This window comes from Amblyomma mixtum, chromosome 3, assembly GCF_055824585.1.
Source record: "Amblyomma mixtum isolate Tamu chromosome 3, ASM5582458v1, whole genome shotgun sequence".
In the NCBI taxonomy this organism is placed as follows: Eukaryota; Metazoa; Arthropoda; class Arachnida; order Ixodida; family Ixodidae; genus Amblyomma; species Amblyomma mixtum.
The window spans coordinates 300,300,828-300,325,268 of record NC_143014.1 but is presented as its reverse complement, the minus strand read 5'-3'; positions in this window follow the sequence as shown (position 1 = coordinate 300,325,268).

Here is a 24,441-nt window from a genome sequence, read left to right as displayed (position 1 = left end):
CTTTTTTCTCCGCCATCAAAACCTGGAATTCATTACCACTAGCAATCAAATCCGAAAGTTCGCAGCCCGCTTTCTACACTTTACTAAAAAAACATCTCCTATCAACCCATTCAGCTTCATGCCATGCTTAAGGTTGCCTTCATCTTATTTTATGTTCCCCACTCTGACAGCAAACGGTCATATTGTTAATCTTCTGGAACCTCTTTATTTTTTTTCTTTCTCCGCCTGTGTATTATATCTGCATTTATTCAATGCCCATTGTTATCTGATGTCTTTTTGTGTTCTTTCTATTGCTCTTATGTTTTGCTATTTTATGCCTTTTTTTTAAATTATGCCCGCTAACTATTGTATAACTTATTCATTGCCGCAAATTACACTAATAGGTTTTAACTTGATTGTATACTTTTATAGCTCCTCTGCCAAACTTATGCACTTTCCTCATGTATTCCTGATGGGAGGTCCCCCAGACAGTTTTCACTTTGGGACCTCCTACTGTACTAACTTTTTTATGAAACTTACAACTCATTTGTATTTCGTTTTAATAAACCTTCAAACCTTCAAACCCGTTCGGCGCGATGGCTTGCCCTTTGAACGCAACGCTTCTTGAGGAAAAGGAATGGCGCAGTAATTCTCTGTCATCTCGGTGGACACCTGAACCGCACCGTAGAAGAAGGGAGGAAGTGGGAGTGAAAGAAGATAGATAAAGAGGAGCCGTAATGAAGAAAATGAAAATTGTATTTGAGGAAAGGAAATTACGCAGTAACTGTCTCACAAAATTCAGGGGGGCACTTTTTTGACCTAAAGTGTGGTCACTGATGTGTGGTTAAGATGTTAAGCTTCGCCCCTAAGAGTGGAACGCGACAGCGTCTTGCAACGCTGCCAAGGAGTCCATAGAACGCCATCGCCCATTCGGTTCTACGCCTCGCTCGTCGGTAAATTGGTTTTTGAGGAAAGGAAATGTATCTGTCTCTCATTTGTCGGTGGACACCTAAACCTCGCCGGAAGGGAATGGAGGAGGATGAGAGTGAGTGAAGACACCGTATTCACTAGACGCGCCTTTGTTCATTCCAAACCATCGAGCTGGCATGGCGGAGTGGATAGCTTGCTCGTCTCTCACGCCGAAGACCGGGGTTCGATTCCTGAGCTCGACCAATTTCTTAGTCAGTTTTATTTATTTATATGGCCTGACTAGTAAAGCTAATTAGGCTAATTAAGTAATTAGGCAATTAACTAGGCTCAGTCCCACTTACTTGGAGCATCACTATACGATCCCTTCAATTGGTTGCATGGTTAGTACAATTGACCCCGTTTGAGATTCGCGCACTGTGACGTCACGACCGTTTCCACCAACTGAAAAGCGTGACATTTTCTGTCGACAACTGCTGCTTACAACGATGAGACATTAAAGGCTTCCGCCTTAATACGTAGTAATCTGCAGAAGCAAATAGTCCGCGCGTATCTTTATTTCTGCGGGCTTATTTTGCGGCTATATTATCTGCGAATGAAACTATTTATTCACGGAAACCTAAAAAACAACATAAAGCGAAAGCAAAGCCTCCACGGAGCTTGCTGAAAGGCACTCCACGCGTTGGTCGACTCCGCCCACCGTACGAGGGAGAATTCAAAAATAAAGGCGGGAGCCGGACGTTAATTCGATTTAATTAGAGAAATCGGCCACACAGGGCAACAAGTCGAAGTTCCTAAGAATGCTCGGAACGTGTAGACCGAGTTCCCGCGGCAAAAAGGGGAGTTCAGATTCCTCTTGAGTGCACCTTTAAGTTTGAATTTTTTCCCATATGTTTGAAGAGGTCGCGAGATAATACAGCCATTCTACCCCGCCTTCTTTCGGTGCCTCTGCAGCATCTGCGTAACACTTCTGACGCGTATGATTTTTTTTCCTGCTCAGCCCCTCGCCCCGCTTTCTTGCTTCTCGTTCATGCGTAGCAGCGGCTTCTTCAGTTTTCCTCTGCCACCGTCTCAACCTCCGAAGTCTCCGATGTAGTTACGTGAACACACGCGCATCCGCTGTGTTTCCTCAAGCAATGGCTATCTCTGTAAAAGTAAAGAAGAGAGATTACATACGGTTTCCACCTAGCATGGGGATGTTGAAATGATTGGGAATGGCATCGTGTCACGCATCTGTGCACGTGCGTCTAAGATGATAGATCCATCCACGCCTTCTCCGTTGTTGTGCCTCTGTGTTCTTGTTTCTCTCCCATTTAAAGGTGCCTTCTTAGCGCGCCAACTTCAAAAGTAAAGTGCCGCCAGGGTGGCTCAGTCTTTATGGTGCTCGGCTGCTGACCCGAAAGAGGCGGGTACAATCCCGGCCGCGGCGGTTGAATTTCTTGGGAGGAGAAATTGTAGAGGCCCGTGTACAGTGCGATGTCAGTGCACGTTAAAGAACCCCAGGTGGTCGAAATTTCCGGAGCCCTCCACTACGGCGTCTCTCATAGCCTTAATCGCTTTGGGACGTTAAACCCCCTGAACCAACCAAACCAACCAATAAAAAAAAAGTGAAGACAACATTCAAGTCGTCTAGACACCAATTGATTAGGAGTAAAGCTCAACTGGTAGACGAACCCAAATAGAGGATACGAGACAAGCAATCTTAGCACGGGTTATGGGCCCTTCCAGTAGTATCCTCACCCTTAACAGTTAAAGCACGTGATCAATAAGGTCAATATTTCTCATATTTTTGCGTTACTCTGGTAATAGAAAGGAAAGGAAAAAGAGCGTGCAAAATGCACCTGTGGCTTTCTCAAAAATGACAATTTCTGGCTATGTATGTACTCTATAACTGATGTGTGCCATATCACTGCAACTGTTCCAGTTCGGCAGTGAGATTTTAATGTCAGTATTGTTCAGTTGTAGAGCTCAGACACTAATTCTTCACAAAAATCATGCTGCCACATTGAGAGCATCGCAACGGCGTGCGAGATCTCGTTGTGGACGTATAGGTTCGAAATGGGAACGTCAGTACTGCATGCCTTTAGGTAAAGTTTTAAATAATGCTGGACTACACTGCTACTCCTTTCTTTCTTTTCTGTGCAGCACACAAGAAGCGAAAGTAACTGGCTGGACGTCCTGGTTGAAATCGGCCACGCTACTGCTCGAGCAGGATCAAGCCATGTTGTCGACGTTTTTGTCTGAAGTGATTCTGCTTTCGAATTAGGCAAATGCCGTTTTAGAAAATATTAATAGAATAAATTTCGTAGTAAATGCGCGCCTATTACCTTTCCATATATTTTCTGATAACATTGCATTAAAGAGGATTTTGTGAGTGATATCAGCGCACGTTGCATAACCGCTGGTCTTGAAATGAACGCTTGCAGACGTTTTGTTTTGAATTGCCGTCGGTTTTTTTGTGGGAGTGTGCTACCCCTAACACAATATTCTTTTTTTGCGGACGAATCTAGAAACATTCAAGTTTTTTGCACACATAATAGCTAAAGACATCCTTCATTTTTTGTAAATAAATGACCTATTGTGCCCATTCCAGCATGGTTTTCGTACCGGCCTTTCGACAGTTACGCAGTTGATTGAAACAGTGAACGACTTTTCCAACGCTATAGACGAACGTCAGCAGGTAGATGTGGTCTGTGTGGACTTCTCGAAGGCTTTCGATAAAGTTCCGCATCATAAGCTCCTTTTTAAACTGCGCAGATTAGGAATCGCTGAAAATATAGTACTATGGATTCAGGCCCATCTAAGTAACCACTGTCAAGTCGTCAAAATAGAAAGTGCAGTATCAGATAGGCTTGAAGTTCTGTCGGGGGTGCCACAGGGCTCCGTTTTAGGTCCGCTTTTGTTTTTATTGTATATAAATGATATTTCTGCTATCGTCGAATCGCCTGTCACAATGAAACTTTTGCAGATGATTGTTTAATTTACTCTCCTGTAGCTACCCCGGCACATGAGATGAACATAAATAGGTGTCTTCAGTCGTTAAACTCGTGGTACCTGAAATAGGGTATGGAAATAAACTAACAAAAATCTAATTACATGCAAGTAAGAAGGAAGCAGAATGTTATGATGTTTCGATAGAATATCGGTGTAAATTTCTTAGATGAAGTAAAGTGTCTCAAATACTTGGGAGTGACACTAACAAATAATCTTGACAGGCGCACCCATATTGAAAATGTCTATTTAAAAGCCTACCAGACGCTCTGTTCTCTGAGGAGGAAGTTGCCGAATGCGACTAGAGAAATTAAGTTGATTGCGTACAAGACGTTCGGGCGGCCAATCATAGAGTACGCAAGTGCAGTGTGGAGTCCTCATCAAAAGGGTTTAAAACGAAAACAGGAAAGATTGCAATGGATGTCAGCACGTTTTATATGCTCTAAATACCGCCGCACTGATTCAGACACAGCAATGCTAAAACAGTGTCAGTTAGAATCACTAGAAATAAGAAGAACAAAGCAGAAATTGAAACTTTTTTTCCTGATAATGAATGATAAAGTCAAAGTTAATAAACAACACTATGTTACACCTCCCCTGAAGGGTTGCCCACGGAAAAATCACAGTAAGGTATTACAACCTATTATTACACGTACTGATGTCTATCGCTACTCCTTTTTTCCCGATGCTGTAGAAATTTGGAATCAACTACCAAGTGACGTTGTGGACCAAACAGATGTAGACAAATTTTTGATAGGTGTGAACACGTTCATGGAAGGTGGCTGTGCAAATCTGTAATTCTGCGTATTTGAGTGTTTTTCAGCGAAGAGAATTGCACTTGTATCTGTATATGCTTCCCTCCCTGTAATGACCCTCATACAGAGGGTTAACAGTATGAATAAATAAATAAAATAAATAAATTGTAATTGCGACCTATTTCACGATGTCCACATTGTTCAGTAAATAATTTCGGAAAAATATCTAATTAGACGTACGTGCTTCCACATTCAAATGATGATTTATTTTCTATTTTACTTTGTTTTTCTGGCATCAGTCAATTTAAAAAAAAACGTTATTTCACTACATAATCCTCGCATTACCTATTTGCCAGTAGAATTTTTAGCGGTTGACTGCCAGCGGTAATCACTCCCCACAATTTGTGTATACATCCCCGAATGTGTGCAAACCGCTTTGGTTGCAATGTAGTGTTAGCTTTCCGACAATGCATGGCTGCGCTGCACTCAGTACAGCGTATGTCAATTTGTGGGTCCCTGGTGTTTTTTTTTTGCAACATTTTTCTCCCGCTTTTGATGCTCATAAAAAAACTTCAAGGGTGACAGACACGTAGTCAGAAAATACATTTTATCCTAGATTGCGACCCGACCCACATGCGGACCTTGGAGAAAGAGAACTAAACAACGGAACGTTACCATTACGTTTCAGCCCTTTTTAGCATTTTAGTGAAGTGGACGAAGCTATGCCCATGGGAAATGCCTTGCCACGGAAAATTTAGGGAATATTTTTTTATGAAATAAGTCACCTGTCCTATTCCGGAGCAGACAGCTCATTCAAAAAAGGATTTAGTAGGAACCTACTGATGACAGAGGGCGGTTCCTGGCTGCGCACTTAGGTTTCAAAGCGTGTTTCACTTTCTACGTTAGCTCTGAAGCCCAGGTGTCTAAACGCATTTGCCCGGATCTGAGACAACGCGCGGAGCATATGTTCATTCGCGACATAGAAACACGTTGAGGCAGAAACTCGCATTATCTGCAGGCTGCGTCCTCCTTTCCGATGTGGCAAGAATGTCCTTGGAACACAATGCTACCACACCAGAATATAGTGTAAGGCTGAACAGAAGCCTCCATTCCGTCCACAGGAGAAGCCATGGATGCCAAAACCTGGCGCTTACAAAGCGTCTTTAAACAGCGCGATTTTTGAACCTTGACAAATTTTTATTTTATGAACTGTAAGAGGCATGTGGGTGCGCTGTATTGAGCTGGATTTCACAGCAAGGGTGGCATTATGAACAGTTTTGGTCAAAAGTCCTAAGGCCACAGCGTTCAGCAGCAGCGAAATGAATATATGTTCTTTGGAAGCTTCTATTTCAGCTTGCTTCTATTTCACCTGGAAGCTGGTATTTCACTGTCGTTTGGTGTTAATAGCGCCGTAATGCGTAATGGCGCTGTTATGTGGCTGAAGCTTAAGACCTTTGTCCAAGACTTACCTGTTATGGATTAATATTTAGGCGATAAATATTTCAATTTAACAATCTTTTCATTTTTTTATTTCGGGGGCCACTATATCCTTTGGTAACAACAAAACTGTGCCTCAGCCTGAGCTCGACAATGTCGTCGTCAACTTACTTTCATTTAGTTTTCATTTATTTCATTTATTTAACTGTCAGGGCCAAAGGCATTAAAGAGGGGAGTCATTACAAAACAAGAAAATACATAAACAGATGCATTGCATGTTATAAAACAAAGTATTATCATACTCCAGTTATATAATGTCAGCTAATGCAGAACGAAAATGCTGGTTATCTCTTATGTCGACGATATCTGCGGGAAGGCGGTTCCATTCGTGTGATGTAGAAGGCAAGAAAGACTGAAATTCAGTTACAGCTTTACATGTTTCAATGCCAACTTTGTGACGGTGATCAATGCGGTTTGACACGTACCTGGGGGCGAAATGAGCGCATCACATAGCATGGGATGATGGTATAGGTCACGAAAAATGCTCAAACGAATTGTCTGCCGGCAGGATGCTAAAAGAGGTAAAGAAAGATTAGCTCTCATGCTAGTTACACTTGCGGTGCGGTGAAAGTTGGACAGGATAAAACGAGCAGCGTTATTTTGAACCAGCTCAAGCAAAGCTATGAGCTTTTCATGATTTGGATCCCATATGGCGGCGGGGTATTCCAGATTAGAACATATTAGCGTTTTATGAAGCAATAATTCCAAGGAAGATGCAATTTTTGAAAAGTTACGGCGCATGTAGCCCAACATGCGGTTAGCTTTATTAGTAATGTACTCAACATGGCACGTCCAGTTAAGATCAGCAGAAATATGAACACCCAGTTATTTATATGTAGTAACCGCTTCTAAGGCAACGCTATTTAGATAGTACACAGGCGGAGTGTTGGCACTTCTTGATATTCACATAATTTTGCACTTATTAGCATTGAGGTCCATAAGCCATTCATTACACCAAAGAGAAATGTTAAAGAGAGCACGCTGAAGAAGGATAGCATCTTCGGGGGATTTTATTTCGCGGGAAACAACACAGTCGTCAGCAGAAAAAAGAATGTTAGATGATACAATGGAAGGGAGATAATTGATGTAAATAAGAAATAAAAGGGGTCCGAGCTCTGAGCTTTGCGGCACGCCCGAGTGAAGATGACATGTTCTAATAGGCTGCAATAAGTATTAGTGAGCGAGATTTGCGATAATTTATAGGGGAGGCTCTATTTCCTGATTTGAATAATGGAAACACTTTGCCGACCTTCCATTGTGTTGGCAGAATGGAACTATCGAGGGTCTGCTGAAAAATCTTTGTTAGTATTAAGGAGCTCGAGGCAATTGTATTTTTAAAAAATTTAGCATGAATGCAGTCAAAACCGGGCGATGAATGAAGTTTTAGGGCATCGATAAGTTTACCAACGCCAGATAAATCGATGAAAATTCGAGGCATAGTTGGGAAATTATACCGGAGTGGAACGGTATGATTAGTGTTTGATGTGCGCGAGAAGTTCTGAACAAAGTTTTCGTTAAGTTCTGATGCGCATAAATGAGCCGGAATAGGAACAGCAGCAAGCAGACATCATCGCCCTTTTTAGCGAGCAATAAAAACGTACACACCTCATCGGAGCAAAGCGGAAATCAGCAGCCATGCTTCTAGCAATGTTCCCACGCCCACTGAATCCGAGGACCTAGAGAACGCAGCTTAAATTCCTTTCGGGCGATGATGCAGTTGTCGTAGAGGTTGAGCGGCCACATTCAAGTGATTCCATCGGATGCGCAGGGATAAAAGATATGTTGACGGGGCCCCTGTCAGGCAGCGGCGTTCATAGCATCTAACCTGAAGGGCATGAGGGAGAGAGCGATTCCGGTATCAACCACGTGAACAACAGCGTCAGTGTGACCTATATCGGAGCGAACTGGAAATCAGGATCCGTGCTTCCTGAAATGTTCCCGTGCCACCGACCATTTCCAGCCATTTCGGATGTACAGGCTCCAAGCTTTGCAAATTTATTGCGCTACTTGGTGCCAAACTGCCAGCGTTTGACGAGGAGAATGTGATGACTCCTCTGGAAACTAGCTACATGGAATGGAGAATCCCCCGTCGTGTGTATGTACCACTGTCACTGATGCAACAATAACATTAAGGTTAGGTTAAATAAAACGTGAAGGCAGTTCCTTAAGAGGTGGTAAGAGCTACTTGGATGATATTTGAAGACAGCATTCTCTTTGCGCACTTTATTTAAAGCACAGGAATAAGAAAACAATGAGCAGACACGACTGTGAAATTCAGAAAAGACTGTGAAATATTACGGAAAGTCACCTTTGAAACCTGTTATCAGTCGATGGATCTCGTTCTTTGACTCTCTGGAATGTGCCCCTAACACAAATGCAGCAGAAAAAAAAGGGATGGCCATGGTAGGGCTCTAAAGTTACCACCGTTCCAGCTTCCACAGGACCTGCAGGTCGTGAAAGTGTACTGCGAGGTGAAGGCACTTTTAATGGGTCATGCTGATATTTATTAATGAAAATGAAAGCCTAGAAATATATGTTTCGATGAACAAGCCTAAATATATCTCTCTCTTGTATTTAAGTAGAAGCCAGCACGAGCCAGGCTTGAGCTTAGTCTAAGGATAGGACAGCAACGCCCAGTACCACGCCCTGCGTGGTGAGTCACCCAGGTTGTCCGAAGAACAACCGTGGCTCTCGGTGCGGAAAGGACAGGCAGGATAAGAGCAAAGAAGAAGCGCGCTTCTCGAGGGAGCGAGCGCATGCAGCCGGGTAGAGACAGTTCGATTTTGGCGCCGAACAATGGAGGCACCAGAACTATGCTGGTCTATCTGGTGGTGGTGATGCTGTAAAACATTTATTGGTACTACTGACAAAAGAGGTATTGCTTGGATCGAGCCTGAAGGGCCCGGGACCCCCAATCACTAGGAGGGATCCCTAGTCAGGGACCCCTGTCGCGTCTGCGGCGGCCTGGGCTTTTGTCACCAAGGATCGTTGGTGCTTTAGAGTTGAATAGACGAGCAGGGCAGCCTCCCAGTCCTGTCGGGTGGGGTGGGGGTGGAGTGGGAAAGCAGGATTGGAAGGGCATGCCCACATGATGTGAAACTTCCCCACAGCTACACGGAGCATGGTCGCAGCCCCAAAAGCCAGCCGGACCGTGCCGGGAGCAAGCCAGGCGAGAGCGATCTTCTTGCTGTCTGACAGGACCGTCGAGAAGCTGCTGGGTCACCGGGTGCCATAGGATCAACTCCACGTCCCTAAGCATGCTGCCGATCAACTTCAAACTGTTGCACGTTAAAGAACCCCGGGTGGTCGAAATTTCCGGAGCCCTTCACTACGGCGTCTCTCATTGCCCGAGTCGCTTTGGGACGTTAAACCCCATAAACCAAACCAAACTTCAAACTGTGAGGCGCTCTCTGTAGGTTTTAGGCCTTTCGAGCGAGACTGTGCTGAGTGCGTGACTGTTGCTCTGCGTATTTTGCTCTTTTCCGTTCCGGTCTCTCGATTGTCGCGTCCTTAAAATATTTGCGTGCCCGAACGGCTGATTCCGTGTCCATTCCTTTTTTGCGTAGCATGCCAGCAGGCTGTAGTTTCTCCAAACCGTGCATTGATATTTCCTTAATGTTCCGCTAACTACCAATTATGATCCGTTGTCAACTATTTTAGAAGTAAATAGTCGGCTCGTCCAGCGTTCTGTTTCGCATATATTGCGCTTATACACTACAATAACTTCGATCAAGTGTAGGAAGCGAACAAATATTTCTTTCGATATGTACGCAGGTAATGAAGACCTTACATTCGTCGACTGACATCGTCCGGAGAGATGAGAATGTTTAAGGGTCACTTCCTACCCATAGTCAGTGTACTGCAGCTCCGCATCGAACATCTGCGTATGAAGGTTCTCCACTTCTGCACACCCTATACCGACGCGCTTCTGAGCGACATACAGGAACGATAGACACTGTTCAGAACAAAACGTGTGTAAGCTCGTGGAGTTGTGTTTTCTACAATTGTAAGAGGTTTCTCCTTCAGTTGTCTGCATTGCTGCCAGAAAAAAAGAAAACCTCAGAAGATCATGTACTTGATGCCACGTACGCAATATTTTCATTATTTGAAGCCTAAAAACCGACTTTTTTTTCTTTATGCCTACGCTACAGGTTTGACCACCTCTTTGATGAACATGAACTTCTGCTGGTATCTGTTGCAATTCCTGGACTTAAGGCCGAATGGGTGACTATTGAAGGACGACTTCAGGACCTCTTTCAGTTTTTGGTCGAAGAATTCAACCGCCTTTTGAATGGTTCCACACCAAACGCCGCATCTGATGTCACAATAAGAAAAAAATAACTCGCAGAGACAATTTTTTCCGCTTTTTAGCGGCATTGCCTGCAGCGCCTTAACACGGCGGCAATAACAAAGCCGGGCGCTTCACAGAGGACATAGAAATAGGCATCGAAGCACTGCGCAATTACGACCTGGTGTCCAAGGTATTCATGCGGTATAACACCGTCCCTTTAATCCAGCGCTTACACTGAGAGATTGTTCTTTGTTACGGGTGATAGCCTCAGGAGGAAACATGGCAAAATCAGCGAACGTTTAAAAAAAAGTTGCTCTTCGTACTGCGGTTGAAATTACAAAGCTTTTCTTTTCATCGAGCAGATCCTTTTGCGTCAAGCCGCCCCAGAAGTTCTAATGAAAGGATAGGGGAACAACTTTTATGGCCGAGCTCGCCCAATTCATTCTGAACTACAGCCACACAAACCGCCGGCGTACTACTGCGCACCTTTCCCAGACCAACGGTCACATGGAGCGTCTGGAGAAAACTATTGCTGACATGTTCGCCATGTATGTTGCCGCTAAACACCCCTGGAATGCCATCCTCCATTACGTCGTCTTCGCCTGCAACACCCCAGTGCAAGAGACCAGCCAGATGACACCGTTTAGGCTCGTCCATGGCAGGCAGGCAACCAACACGCTCAACGCCGTGCTCCCAAATGTAACAGATGAAAACGTCGACCTCGCCGTCTACCATCAGCGCGCAGAAGCAGCCCAGCAACTTGCCCGATTACGGATAAAAGATCAACTGCACAGCGACGCCCGACGGCGCAACCTGCGCCGACGTCACGCGGAATACATGCTATGTTACCGTGTAAAGGTGTGCACGCCCATTCGGCGCCGTGAACTTAGTGAAAAGCTTATGCGCCGCTACTTCGGCCCTTAGAAGAGCATTCGTCTACTTGGTGAGCTTGACTACGATGTGTTCCCCGACGGAGCGTCACCATCACAGCGGCGCTGTTCACGCCCGGAACTTGTGCATGTCGTGCGGCTGAAGCCTCATTATCAACTGAAACCGACGCTCTGCAACTGCAGTCTGTATTAACGCGACAGCGTTGGCGAGCTGGTGTCGCAGGAAAGCCGTTTTCGGCGTTGTAACACGATGGCCTCCAAATAGAAAAAGTAATTTTGGGGAGATACTAGGAATTGTACCCTGATCTTTCAGATTGCGAGCCGAGCACGCACAGAACATGCTACGAACGCTTTTTTTCCTTGTAGTTTGTATAAGCAGAACATTTCTTCCCTTTAATAAATCCCATGATTAAAAACAAAAAGCTTTGCCAAGATCTCTTTGGTTCAAAGTCAATACAAAGAGATCTAGTGACTGCGTTGTGGTCTTTGACTTCGCGAAGTGTCCTTAGGTGCAGATGCGCACTTGAGTATTACGCTGGAAACGCTGCAACAGGCTGTCGCGTTACACTCTTGAAGGCGAAGCTTAAGCGTCCTCCAATTTTCTCTCCTCTGTTTTTACATGTTTTTCTCTATTCCTTTTTTATGTTGCAAAGCATAGAGCCGATGCCTATTTGAGAGCAGAGTAATGCCGTGCATCTTTGTACTGTTTGTTCAAGCATAAAGCCGCCGGAAGGCGACTTTATCATATCGTCCGCGACGCCAGATGCGACCACGCTTATCTCGATTCATCGTGGCCACGCGCGCGCAACTGCTTCCACATTTTTCGCGATTGTTGTAGTTGCTTTTGGTCCCTTATCTCGAAGGTTCCTCGCCAGGTTTAAATGCGCGGAGACAAGAACTGCAGGCATTGTGCTTGACGACCACTGAGCACGGTTGTTACTTTCGCCGCCGCCGTGTCATTTTGTGCTTTTGGGTGCAGGTCTGCCCCATAAACAGTTTTGTTTGGAAGCTTTTTCGCTGCCTTCCTGCTCGCCAGACTGCCGTCACCGCTACGTGACAATGGACTTTTGAAGCTCCGTCTGCTGAGAGAACAGGCTGATTGAACCCAAGCGGTGTATCTGTACGAGCCGCGGAGATGGTGTTCAGCGCTGACAGTACCGGCTGTGAAAAACTCCTAAGAGCAAAGTTGCGTAACGTAAACGCCACTTAGTAAAGCATCGACCCGCGTAGCGCAAGCGGAAACCCGAACTAGAGAGAATTTCTACCCGCAGCAGCGGTAGACTGCCAGCAAGCGTGCAAATGGCGCCGTGCAGAAAGGAACAAAAAACGTGCAAAGCTGGCGTCTTGCTCCATTGCTCGCTTAAGTGTAGTGGGTGACGGACACAGGAGCGAATCATCGCCCAGAAAAACTCTGACTAGTGAGGCAGGCGAGGAGGAGGAAGTGCGATGGATCATGCTCCGGCGACAAATTTTAAAGATTGACTGCATTTTCTAACTCTAGGAAGAGTAGGGGAGGAGAGCTGGACGCAAAAAAAAAATAAAACTTGAGGGGTCACTTAAGGTCCGTCTTAGCAGTATGACGCAATAGCCTCTCTATCCTGGGGTCCTCATTGCGTATGACTTTCCAGACAGGGTCACTGTTCTTTTTTTCACCACCACATAGCGCTTAGCCTATTTTGCAAAGGGCTTTGCAAGAGGCTGTAAGCAAGTTACGGTAAGCCTATGATGTGAAAGGACGGCGTTTCACGATTGGTAGGTTGTGATGACGCACAAGGTCACGTGACCTTGACAGGCAGGCCACCTGCTTTTTCTTGACACGCGAACGCCGCCGACGCCAGGGTCACCTCTGACGGAACCTTTAACGCTCTCAGGCCTCTTCGAGCCTTCAGAATGGGCGCGTAGTGCAGGTTCAAAAAGAAAGATCTTGCCTCCGTCGGTATGTGAACACCGCGCAAGCACAGAAAAGGTTCCTTCTTTAGATCCCGATAAAAGCCCTACCCAGGCGGGTCGAGCAAAATGGCATGGCGCAGCCCACACGGCTTCAAAAATGTAGAGCGGCGTCCTCTTCAAAAGTCTTGCCTTCCTTCATGATGACTTCGTGATGACTTCGTGATGACTTAACCTGAACATCTCTACTGGCTATTTAATTTCCTGGCCATCACGAGGGGACACTAACATTCCTTTGGGCCGCCAGTTTTTGGATGGGGGGGGGCTTCTATAGTAGTTTCGCTGCAACTTTACGTTTCTCTTGGCCCCGGATGCGACTCTTTCTCGCAGCACGGAATTTGAATCGCTAGTTGTAGGATGAATTTCTTTGGTGGATGCCTTGCGGCGTAAGCCTACGTCAACTTAATTCATTTTTAATTCCTTAAAACGCTCCAGGCATCCACATCTTGATACCAAGAACAGGTTTCGAGAATTCTGAATACAAAACCAGCCACTGATGAGAGTGCCGATGGCTCCCGCCACTTGGCCATAGATGCATCGACTGCCATTAATGCTAGGCAGGCTATTTCCTTCCTCTCAAAACCGATCGAACTGCTTTTGGAATATTTCGAAGTCTGCGGGAAGTAAAGGTGTTTCATCTAAGACTTTTACACAATCACTTAAAAAATTGGGAGTGGCTTAGCTCAGCTAGGCCAGGATATTCTCAGTGAAAGCAGTTTCGCCTGCTGGCATTTCGGTAGCGACACGCCGTCGTTGTCCTTCAGCAGCCTGGCGGCGGCTCCTTCGCGAGACGCTCTTCTCATTCTGCGAGCATCTCGGCCGCCCGCCTACGTTTTCTCGCCTCGTTTTCACGCAGCGCGGAAGCTATGCGTGGTCCGCCACCTGCGCCATCTGCTGGGCCAGCGCCATATATTACGAAAAGGATTTTCAGTGGGTGCCGCAAGATGGCGCTCCCCCTACACGCCAAGCGCGGGAGAAATTTTCCTGAAACGTAGGAAATTTGGTACTCGCTTGAATACGACATCTATAATAAACATGCTCATAATTACTGATGTAGACCTTAATACATATCTCGAGGATATGTTTTTAAGAACTGTGCATTCACTAGACACTCCTTTATTCAGCTTCAAATGTCGAAGCTATTTATCATCGTAATACATACCGCGTTAAAAAAGTGAGTTGGCAGAGTTTGCTGCTGGTAACGCACATTTATTAAGGATCGGCCATTTTACCGGATTGGTTTCCTCTCCTGATGCCGTGTATATACTTGCCGGCTTTTTAGTTCAGTTATGTTTTCTATCACCGTTTGTGCCATGTAGCGGCTCCTAAGGTGGTCTGTAAATAGTTTTTTGAGCACACCCAAACACACACACACACACACACACACACACATTCATATATATATATATATATATATATATATATATATATATATATAAAATTAGCTTTAAGCGATAACATATTCAGTAATATTCTAAAATTGATCAACACCACAAAGTAAATATATTAAAAATCCCCTTTGCCTCTTGGCTTCTGTGGCTGTTGGCTTCTTTCATATATATATATATATATAGGGTGCCCCATGTAACTTCGACCAAGATTGATAAAAAAACTAAACGTTCTTCAGAACTGGAATCGCGTGGATGTTGTTAAGGTTTATCTAAAGTTACACTACCATTTTTCGCTCCCCCTATTTGAGTAATTAGTCCCGATAAAGAAATTAACTTCTTAAATATAGCTTGAAACGTTCAGGCGTCAATAGGAAAGTTGTGGAGCTCCACAAATATCGTCCAAGCCAATCACTTCCAACGAGATAGACTTAACGTGCCCGTTTTTATTCGGGAAAAACGAAAGCCGGCAGAGTTTAATACCACGCGACAACGCGCTCCGTGCGCCCGGATGCGCCCCACTTAAGCGTTCTCACCCGTGCTTTGTAAAAAACATCACCCGCTTTCGCGCCTTTCGTGCTGCTCAAGGTGCGTTGCGCTTGGTAACAAGATAAGCGCCAGTGGGTTGGGGCGGCAATTGAAAGAAAGCATGACTCCTGTCTTTCAGCGTAATTCACACGACGCTATCAGGCTTGTTACATCCGTCTTTGCTTGTTGGGATCTTGGTCCCAAATTCAAACTCATGAGATTGTCATCGTTCTTCGGCGCTCGGAGCAGTTCTTTCTTTCAATTGCCGCCCGAACCCTCTGGCGCTTTTCTTGGAACCAAACACAACGCGAAGCCCTGTCTTGGGCAGCACGGAAGGCGCGGAGCAGGTGATGTTTTTGAAGCGAAAAGTTTCACTAGGCTCGACAACACTGCGCTTCGCGTGAGCCACCCCTGGGTGCCGCCGCGGCGTGCGCTGTCTCTCCACTTCTCCTCCTCGCCACCGGTTTACCCCTCGTCGCTGCCGCGCGGTCGCCGCCGCCGTCCCAAGAGGAGAAGGTTATTTCGCAAGGCGTTGCGAGAACGCGTGAGCGGCGGCGGCGGCTGTTGAAGAGGCGCTGACATTCGCCATGGAAGGAGCAAAAGAAGACTTAGAAGTGGTAGCGAGGGAGTTGGCTCAAAAGCAGCGAGAATATTAAGAGTGCAAGGCTAGACAATCAGCTGAAACACCAGAAGCACGAGAGGCACGCCTTGCTAAATGGCGGCAAAAGGACGCTGAATTACGGCGTTTGGGTGCGTCAACTGAGAGTGGCCAGGTGAGCGAAGATTGTACTTCGGGAGACGTCGAGCGGTTTGGAAGAAAGAATGAAAACGCCAGAGCTAAACGAGCAGCTGTCTGACCTTTCGCCGCAGCTGTGCGCAGTGCACATTTGAAAGGAGGCGTATATAAGGCGCGCTTGCCCATAGAACAGGCGCAGACACTCGCCATGGAAGGAGAAGAAGCAACAGTCGAACTGCGCAGAAACACCGATCCAGAAGTGGTAGCTCCGGAGTTGGCTGAAAAGCAGCGAGAGCTTTTCGTTTCGAGATATCCAGGCTTAACCTTACCTAAGCCACAGCCAATATTTTATAAAGCACGGATGAGAGCGCTGTGATCGCGGCGCATACGGGCGCACGGAGCGCGCTGTCACGTGGTGTTTTTTAAAAGCCGCTGGCTTTCGTTTTTCCCGTATAAAAACGGCCACGCCAAGTCTATCTCGTTGGAAGTGCCTGGGTTGGACAATATTTGTGGAGCTCCATAACTTTCCTGTTTACGCCTGAACGTTTGAAGCTATATTTAAAAAGTTAATTTATTTATCTCGACTATTTATTCAAATAGGAGGACCGAAAGAATGGTATTGTAACTTTTGATGAGCCCTAACAATACGAATGCAGTTTCAGTTCTGAAGAATGCTTAGTATTTTTATAAACCTTGGTCCAAGTTAGCCGGGACACCTTGTGTGTATATATTGTAGCGAAGCGTGCTTCCGTGCCGGGACGAGAACTCCGCCGCATCCAAGAAGGGGCCAAGCAGGCGTCGATAAGAAGCATTGATCAACTTGATTTATTAAAGGTAGATGCGAATCACTGGTTAGGCTTAGAAGCGGAGGCAAAAATATAACAGGTCACATAGTAAAACAGTCAGTCATACCCCTGGGCGTGGAGCATCTTTGGAGCGGAGGTCCCGAGCAGCAGCCGGGAGTCAGCCGTTCCTCTCTCGAGTCCCCTTGTTGTTAAGAAACCCGCTCTTAAATACACTTCACCAGCATTCTGGCGACCCTTTTCTTGACCAATCAAAAAACCCGTTACCGGAGCCAACCAGAGGAGCTCCGGCAGCATACTGAGGACCATTTTTGGGACCAATTAGACCAATCAGGAAAGCCGTTACCACAACCAATCAAAACACATCCTTTCAAGACATGCCGAATGCAAACACGTACACATTCTCAGACTAAAATACACAAAAACACCCAATGTGCGTCAGCTTGCAACATTGTACAAGTAGGGACGGAATGCGCGCGCGTTTGTGTGTTTTTGCTGTGCGCAAGCCGGATGACGACAGACCTAACTGCCCAAACGCATACCGCGGAACGCGGGCCAGAGAGCCCCCCGCGGCAAGACCCGGCAAACGGCGCCAGAAAGCGGGCGGGAATCCACAGCAAAACACCGACACTGTAACCTGATCCGACCGCACGTAGCGAAAAGAAGTGGGGGACGCACGCGGGGCCGCTCCACAGGGGAGCTGTGTCTTCATCGCAACAAGAGGGCCGCAAATACACTAAAACCGATGGCAATAGGACGCACTCTTCCCGTCGGCTCCCGGCTCCAGCATTTGGCGCGAAAAACTCGGAAACTCGCTATGCGACACCTCCCCCCTACAAAAAAGAGTGTCCCACTCGTTTACAAGAATACATTACAAAGGAGAGATGTCCACACTTGATACAAGGTAATAAAATAAGAAAAGCCGCTACACAGTAATGCACAGGACTAGACCCAATACAATATATCTGCTGTACTAAACAAGGCATGGAAATACGAACGCGTAAATTACTTAGATAAGCATGATACAGGCAGGACGCAGAAACATACAGATTTAACAGTGCAATCGAAAACTTAACATCGTACTCAAAATGTTCGTATGTACACATTTACACAAAACACAAGTTGTCTGCGGGAAGGGAGAGTCCAACAGCCACTTTAGTTTGTTCCTTCATCTGCACTTTAGTTCTCCTCGGTGTCACTTTCGTACCCATGCGTCTTCACCACTTTGGGCTCGGTGTGGGCCCCTGCACGGCCACAATCAGGGGACGAACGGCTGTAAGAGTACACCTCAGTCGCACTGACATCCGACGTTTCGTGATCGCCGGGTCGCACTGTAGGGGACACAGCAGGTATCGATTTTGCATACGCACTAGCACTTCGCGCGGACTCACGACCACCATCACCACTGCAATCACTGACTGGTGACTCGTCGTCGGCGTCCTCTTCTGAATCCAGACGAGTGGGGCAGTGCTTCAGACGACCGACGTAGACGACATCATGTGGTCGCACCCGAAGAATGGTTGTGCAATTCCATGGACGCGCGTATTTTTTTTATTCGTTCTGCAGAGAATCACGCGGCACCGCGATTAGAACCGCGTTCATATTGCACTCGAGGCTCATGCCCCACCTCTACGCAGCCGCCGCATCCTATAGGGCAATAAAAAAAATTGCCGACGATTACGTTGCCTCCTAATGCGAAATTTGAGCGCAGTTCATCAGCTGGTTCAGTTTTTCTATAGAATGAGGCAAAGAATTCGAGCAAGACATGCATGTACAATTATAGACAACTTGTTATTTTGCACATATATTGCTTCTTGAAGAAATACGGCACTAACAAATTGTGATTGTCATGAAGGAAACTTTGTGGTCGGAGAAATAGATGGGCTCGACTTCCTGCAGCAATGCCTGGTTCTCAAAGACGAGGTCTAAGAGTCTATTTCGCGAGTTTTTTCACAGCCGCGGGAGGCGTTACGAGCGAGAGGAGCGGGATGTTCTCCCGCATAAGTGGTAAGAAATTCCTGTATGTCTTTACATGAACATTAAGGTCCCCACATACCCTTCCACCCTGGCAGGTGGCAGTTAATAGTTGATCGCGAATTCACTCAGCGTTCTCAGCGCTAACGCATGCAGCCTACATCTCTCTCTCACCACCCCACGTATGTATAAGCGCGATTCAGGCATCCAGTGATCAAGGGAGCCAGTTAAGCGCACTCTCTTCCTTAAAATGGTCATAGTGTAAAACTTTGTTAACGTCGACTCCAATGAAAACATCGAACTCCGATGGCCTATGACTTCAGCGCCGCGTCTCTAGCAAAACGTTGTCAATGCCAACGCATGCAGCGCACAACTGTCACTACCACCACGTAGCTTAAAGCACGATTGAGGTTTCCACTGTTCCAAGAGGGCAGTTATGCGCCTTCCCGTTGGTTCAGGCGTCCACCGAGATTCGTGAGACAGATACTGCACCTTTCCTCAATAACCAATTTACCAATTTTACCTTCTGCTTTCCAAGCTCCCGCTCCGTTGGTTTCCCAGCTTAAAGCGCGACTAAGCTCTCCACTGCTGGTTACAACGGCGACGGCGACGCCATGAAATGCAAAAACGGGCGCCTAAGAGCTGCGCTCTAAAAACGCAGCTCGGAAACTGTACATAACCGGCGGACAAGTGTACGCCGACAATATGCTCTGCCTATAAGGCCAATCTACGAGTGTTGTGTCTAAGTATATCTCTCTCCTGTATGTAAGTAGAAGCCTGCACGAGCCAGGCTTGAGCTTAGTCTAAGTCTTAGATGCTGTCCTACCCTTAGACTCTAAGGGTAGGACAGCAACGCCCAGTACCACGCCCTGAGTGGTGAGTCACCCAGGTTGTCCGAAGAACAACAGTGGCCCTCGGCGCGGAAAGGACAGGCAGGATAAGAGCAAAGAACAAGCGCGCTTCTCGAGGGAGCGAGCCCATGCAGCAAGGCAGAGGCAGTTCAATTTTGGCGTCAAACAATGGAGGCACCAGAACTATGCTGGTCTATCTGGTCGTGATGATGGTGTAAAACATTTATTTGTACTATTTACAAAAGAGGTATTGCTTGGATCGGGCTTGAAGGGTCCGGCCCTCCCAATCACTAGGAGTGATCCCTAGTGCGGGACCCCTGTTGCTGGTCTAGGCTTTTGTTACCAGTACTCGTCGGTGCTTTGGAGTTAAGTAGCCAAGCAAGGCAGTCTCCCAGTCCTCTCGGGTGAGGTGGGGGTGGAGTGGGACAGCAGGATTGGCAGGACATGCCCACATCATGTGATACGTGTCCGCAAACATTTCCCCACAGCTACCCGGGCCGTGTTCGCAGCCCCAAAAGCCAGCCGGACCGTGCAGGGAGCCAGCCAGGCCAGAGCGATCTCGTCGCTATCTGACAGGACCGTCGAGAAGCTGCTGGGTCGCCGGGCACCATAGGATCAACGCCACGTCCCTAAGCCATGCTGCAGAATCAACTTAAAACTGTGAGGCGTTTTTATGCAGGTTTTAGGCCTTTCGAGCGAGACTGTACTTAGTGCGTGACTGTTGCGCAGCGTGTTTGGCTCTTTTCCGTTCCCGTCTCTCGATTGTCGCTTCCTTATAATCTTTGCGTACCCGAACAGCTGACTCCGTGTCCAATCCTTTTTGCGTAGCATGCCAACGGGTTGTAGTTTGTCCACACCCTGTAAGGATATTTCCCTAAGGTTCCGCTAAACACGAACCATAATATTTTGTCAACTAACTATTTTAGAAGTAAATAGTTGGCTCGCCCAGCGTTCCCTTTCGCATTTATTTCGCTTATAAACTACCATAACCTCAATCAAGTGCAGGAAGCGAACGAATATTTCTTTTGCCATGTACGCAGGTAATCAAGATCTTAGCTTCGGCGACTGACGTCGTCCAGATAGATGAGAATGTTTAAGGGTTACTTGCTACCCTTAGTCAGTGTACTGCAGCTCCGCATCGAACATCTGCGCGTGAAGGGTCTCCACTTCTGTACGCCCCTTACCGACGCGGTTCTGAGCGGCATCTAGGAACGGTAAGACACTGTGCAGAACAAAACGTGTATAGGTGCATGGTGTGTTTTCTATAATAGTAAGAAGTTCGTCGGTCAGTGGTTTGTCTTGCTGTCTGAAAAAAAAAACCCGAAAAATCATATACTTGATGCCACGTACGCAATATTTTCATTACTTGAAGCCTAAAAACAAAGCTTTTTTTGCTTTATATTTACGCTACGTGTTTGACCATGTTTTTGACACAAAGAAGCTTCTGCTGGTACATTTGCAATTGCTCGATTTAAGGCCAAATGGGTGAGTATTGAAGGCCGGCGTCAGGAGCTCTATCAGCTTTTGGTCTCGAAGAATTGAACCGCTTTTGGAAGGGTTCCTCACCAAATCCGCGTCTGCAGTCGCCCCCCTCCCCCCTCCCCACCCGCAAAAAAAACACCCACAGATGATTTTTTTTTGGCTTTTCAGCGGCATTGCGTGCAGCGCCCTATCACGGCGACACTAACAAAGCCGAACGCTTCATAGAGGACATAGATATTGGTATCGAAACACTGCGCAATTACGAGCTGGTGTTCAAAGCATTCCTGCACTATAACACCGCCTCTTCTCTCCACCGCTTACATTGAGAGATTGTTCACTCTTACTGGTGGTATCCTCAGGAGGAAACATAGCAAAATCAGCAACACCTTTTAAAAAAGCTGCTCTTGGTACAGTGGTTGAAATTGGAAAGCTTTTTTTTTTCATCGAGCAGATCCTTTTGCGACAAGCCGCCGCAGAAGTTCTCATAACGGATAGGGGAACGCCATTTATGGCCAAGCTCACCCAAGTCATTCTTAGCTACAGCCACACAAGCCGACGTCGTACTACTGCGTACCATTGTCAGGCCAATGGTCACACGGATCGTCTGGAAAAAACTGTCTGACATGCTTGCCACATATGTTGACGCTGAACACCCCTGGGATGCCATCCTCCACTAAGTCGTCTTCACCTGCAACACCGCAGTGCAAGAGACCACCCAGATGACACCGTTTGGGCTCGTCCATGGCAGAGAGGCAACCAACACGCTCAATGCCCTGCTCCCAAACGCCACAGATGAAGACAACATTGACCTCGCCGCATACCTTCAGCGCGCAGAAGCAGCCCAGCAACTTGCGCGATAACGGATAAAAGATCAACAGCGCACCGACGCCTGACGGCACAACCTGCACGCCTCCTACACGAAGGTAATAGGATACAAGGAGAACTTGAGAATGGGTTCAGAAGGGGTAGGCGCTTAGGTGATAGCCTGTTCGTGCTTACTCAATGCATAGAAATAGCTAAGGCGAAAAACAGACCTCTATATTTTTTAGCCTTTCTGGACATAAGCGGTGCATTCGACAACGTGGACAGGGAACTCCTGTGGAGCATATTGAAAGACGTAGGTATCGGTTATGAGGTAACTGAATTTCAACGGGAAATCTACAGATATAATAAAGTTGAAATTACATGGGAAAGGATCAAAAGTACCACAACTGTGGGGGTATACAAAGTATTAAGGCAAGGTTGTCCTCTATCACCGCTGCTGTTCATGCTTTATGTGATTAATATGGAAAGAAGGCTACAAGAAATTAATCAAGGTTATAATCTGTCGTGCAGATTAGGCGGAAATGTAGTTGAGCACCGGCTCCCGGGTTTAATGTATGCGGACGAATTTGTACTGTTAGCAGATAGCCAGGAAGACTTCCAAACTTTAATTAATTGTTGTGGAGACGAAGGAGACGCCCTACGATTCAGTTTTAGTGCAACTAAGTCAGGTGTGATGATTTCCAACGATACAACTGATCAGGGACCTAAAATACACGGCCACGAAATACCCGGAGTGGTCGAATACAAATACCACGGGATATGGCTAAACAAAGGGCAGATATACACGGAAAAGCATGAACAGTCTTTTAGAGCAAAAGGGCGAAGAGACGCCGGGATAATGAAGCATAGGGCATTATGGGGGTACAGCAAATATGAAGTACTGAGAGGTATTGGGAAAGGAATAATGGTGCCGGAGCTTATTTTCGGCAATGCGGTTCTGTGCTTAAGGGCAGAAGTTCAGTCGAGATTAGACGTAAATCAGAGAGCTGTTGGAAGATTAGCACTAGGTGCCCACGGCAAAACCGCAAACGAGGCAGTACAAGGGGATATGGGCTGGGCATCGTTCGTAGCACGGGAAGCTAAGAGTAAAATCCTATATGAAGAACGCCTGAGGAAATTGGACGATAACAGGTGGGCTGCTAACGTATTTAAATATTTATACAGAAAGAGCATTTACTTAAATTGGCAGAAAAGAACTAGGAAACTGACCAGTAAGTATGCCGGACACGAGTACTAAGAAAGAAAGAGCATTAGCGACAGGTTAAAAACGCGGAAGTTAAAAATTGGATTAATTCAACAGAAAAGAAGCATAGTGTGAAACTAAATCGATACTGGAAAAGGCAGATCAGGAAAGAATTTTTCTATGATTATTCAAGAGGCAGTGCCCTATTCTTTCAAGTTATGTCAGCTGTCTTAGAACGCGCACCTACAAAAAAAAATAACGAAGATGATGACACATGTGCCGTGTGTGGTAGATCTGTTGGTACAAGTGAACACCTCATACTCAAATGTGATGGTATCCGTACTGGTGTCTACGCAGGCACAGTCACTCTTCCTGAGGCCATGGGATTTAAAGATAACAATGGTCATGTAAATAAATCTGCAGTGAAAGTTAGCAAAAAGCGATTGGGGGATTGGTGGCTGAAAAGCAGAGAGGTGCCATCAGGTTAGAAGTGTAGGAAACCTAAGTGAAAGAAGATGGCGAAAGTTAATGAGAATTAACAACACAGTTGAACTAAAATAAAGAAAAAAAAGCTGAGCATGGTAGGAATTACCACCAGCCCGTTTCAGAACGGGTCCTCCTTTCCATCCATCCATTCATTCAAGCAGAGAGGAAATTTTGCTTAAACGGAGGAAATTTGGTACTCGCTTTAATCCGATATCTGTAATTAACATGCTCATAATTACCCATGTAGGCGTTAATGCATATCTCGAGGATATGTTTTTGAAAACTGTGTATTCACCACACACACACACACACACACACACACACACACACACACACACACACACGCACACGCACACACACACACACACACACACACACACACACGCACGCACGCACAGGCCTTTCGCCTCCATCGTAATACAGACACCGTGGCCCGGGACCGAAACCGCGCGTCTTGCTAGCCAGCAGCAGAGTGCCATAACCCCCGTTTCACCACAGCTGCATTTGGGATAACTACCAGCAATACTCAATTCACGCTCAATACTCAATACTCAATTGTCAATACTCAATGCTCAATTGGCTGCCTAAATTACTACGTGCAAGCGGACAATGGCCGGTACCGGAAAGGAAGGATTGAAAAATACAGCCTATGATGCAGAACAACACTGTGAATCACGTGTGCATCTCTCATCGTGCACAGGGCCTTCTAGTAGCGTCCTTCACTTCTCCTGGACGAAACGCTAGGTCAGCTCCGGTCGCGGCAGAAGCGATTTGAAGAGAAATGTCATGAAAATGACCTTCTAGAGTTCGTGTGGCCGGCTGTGGTCACGCTGTGGGTGAAGCACACGTTAATCCTTCACCTGTTTTTGAGGTTGCTGTGCGTTGTAAATCATTCCGTTATATTTTAT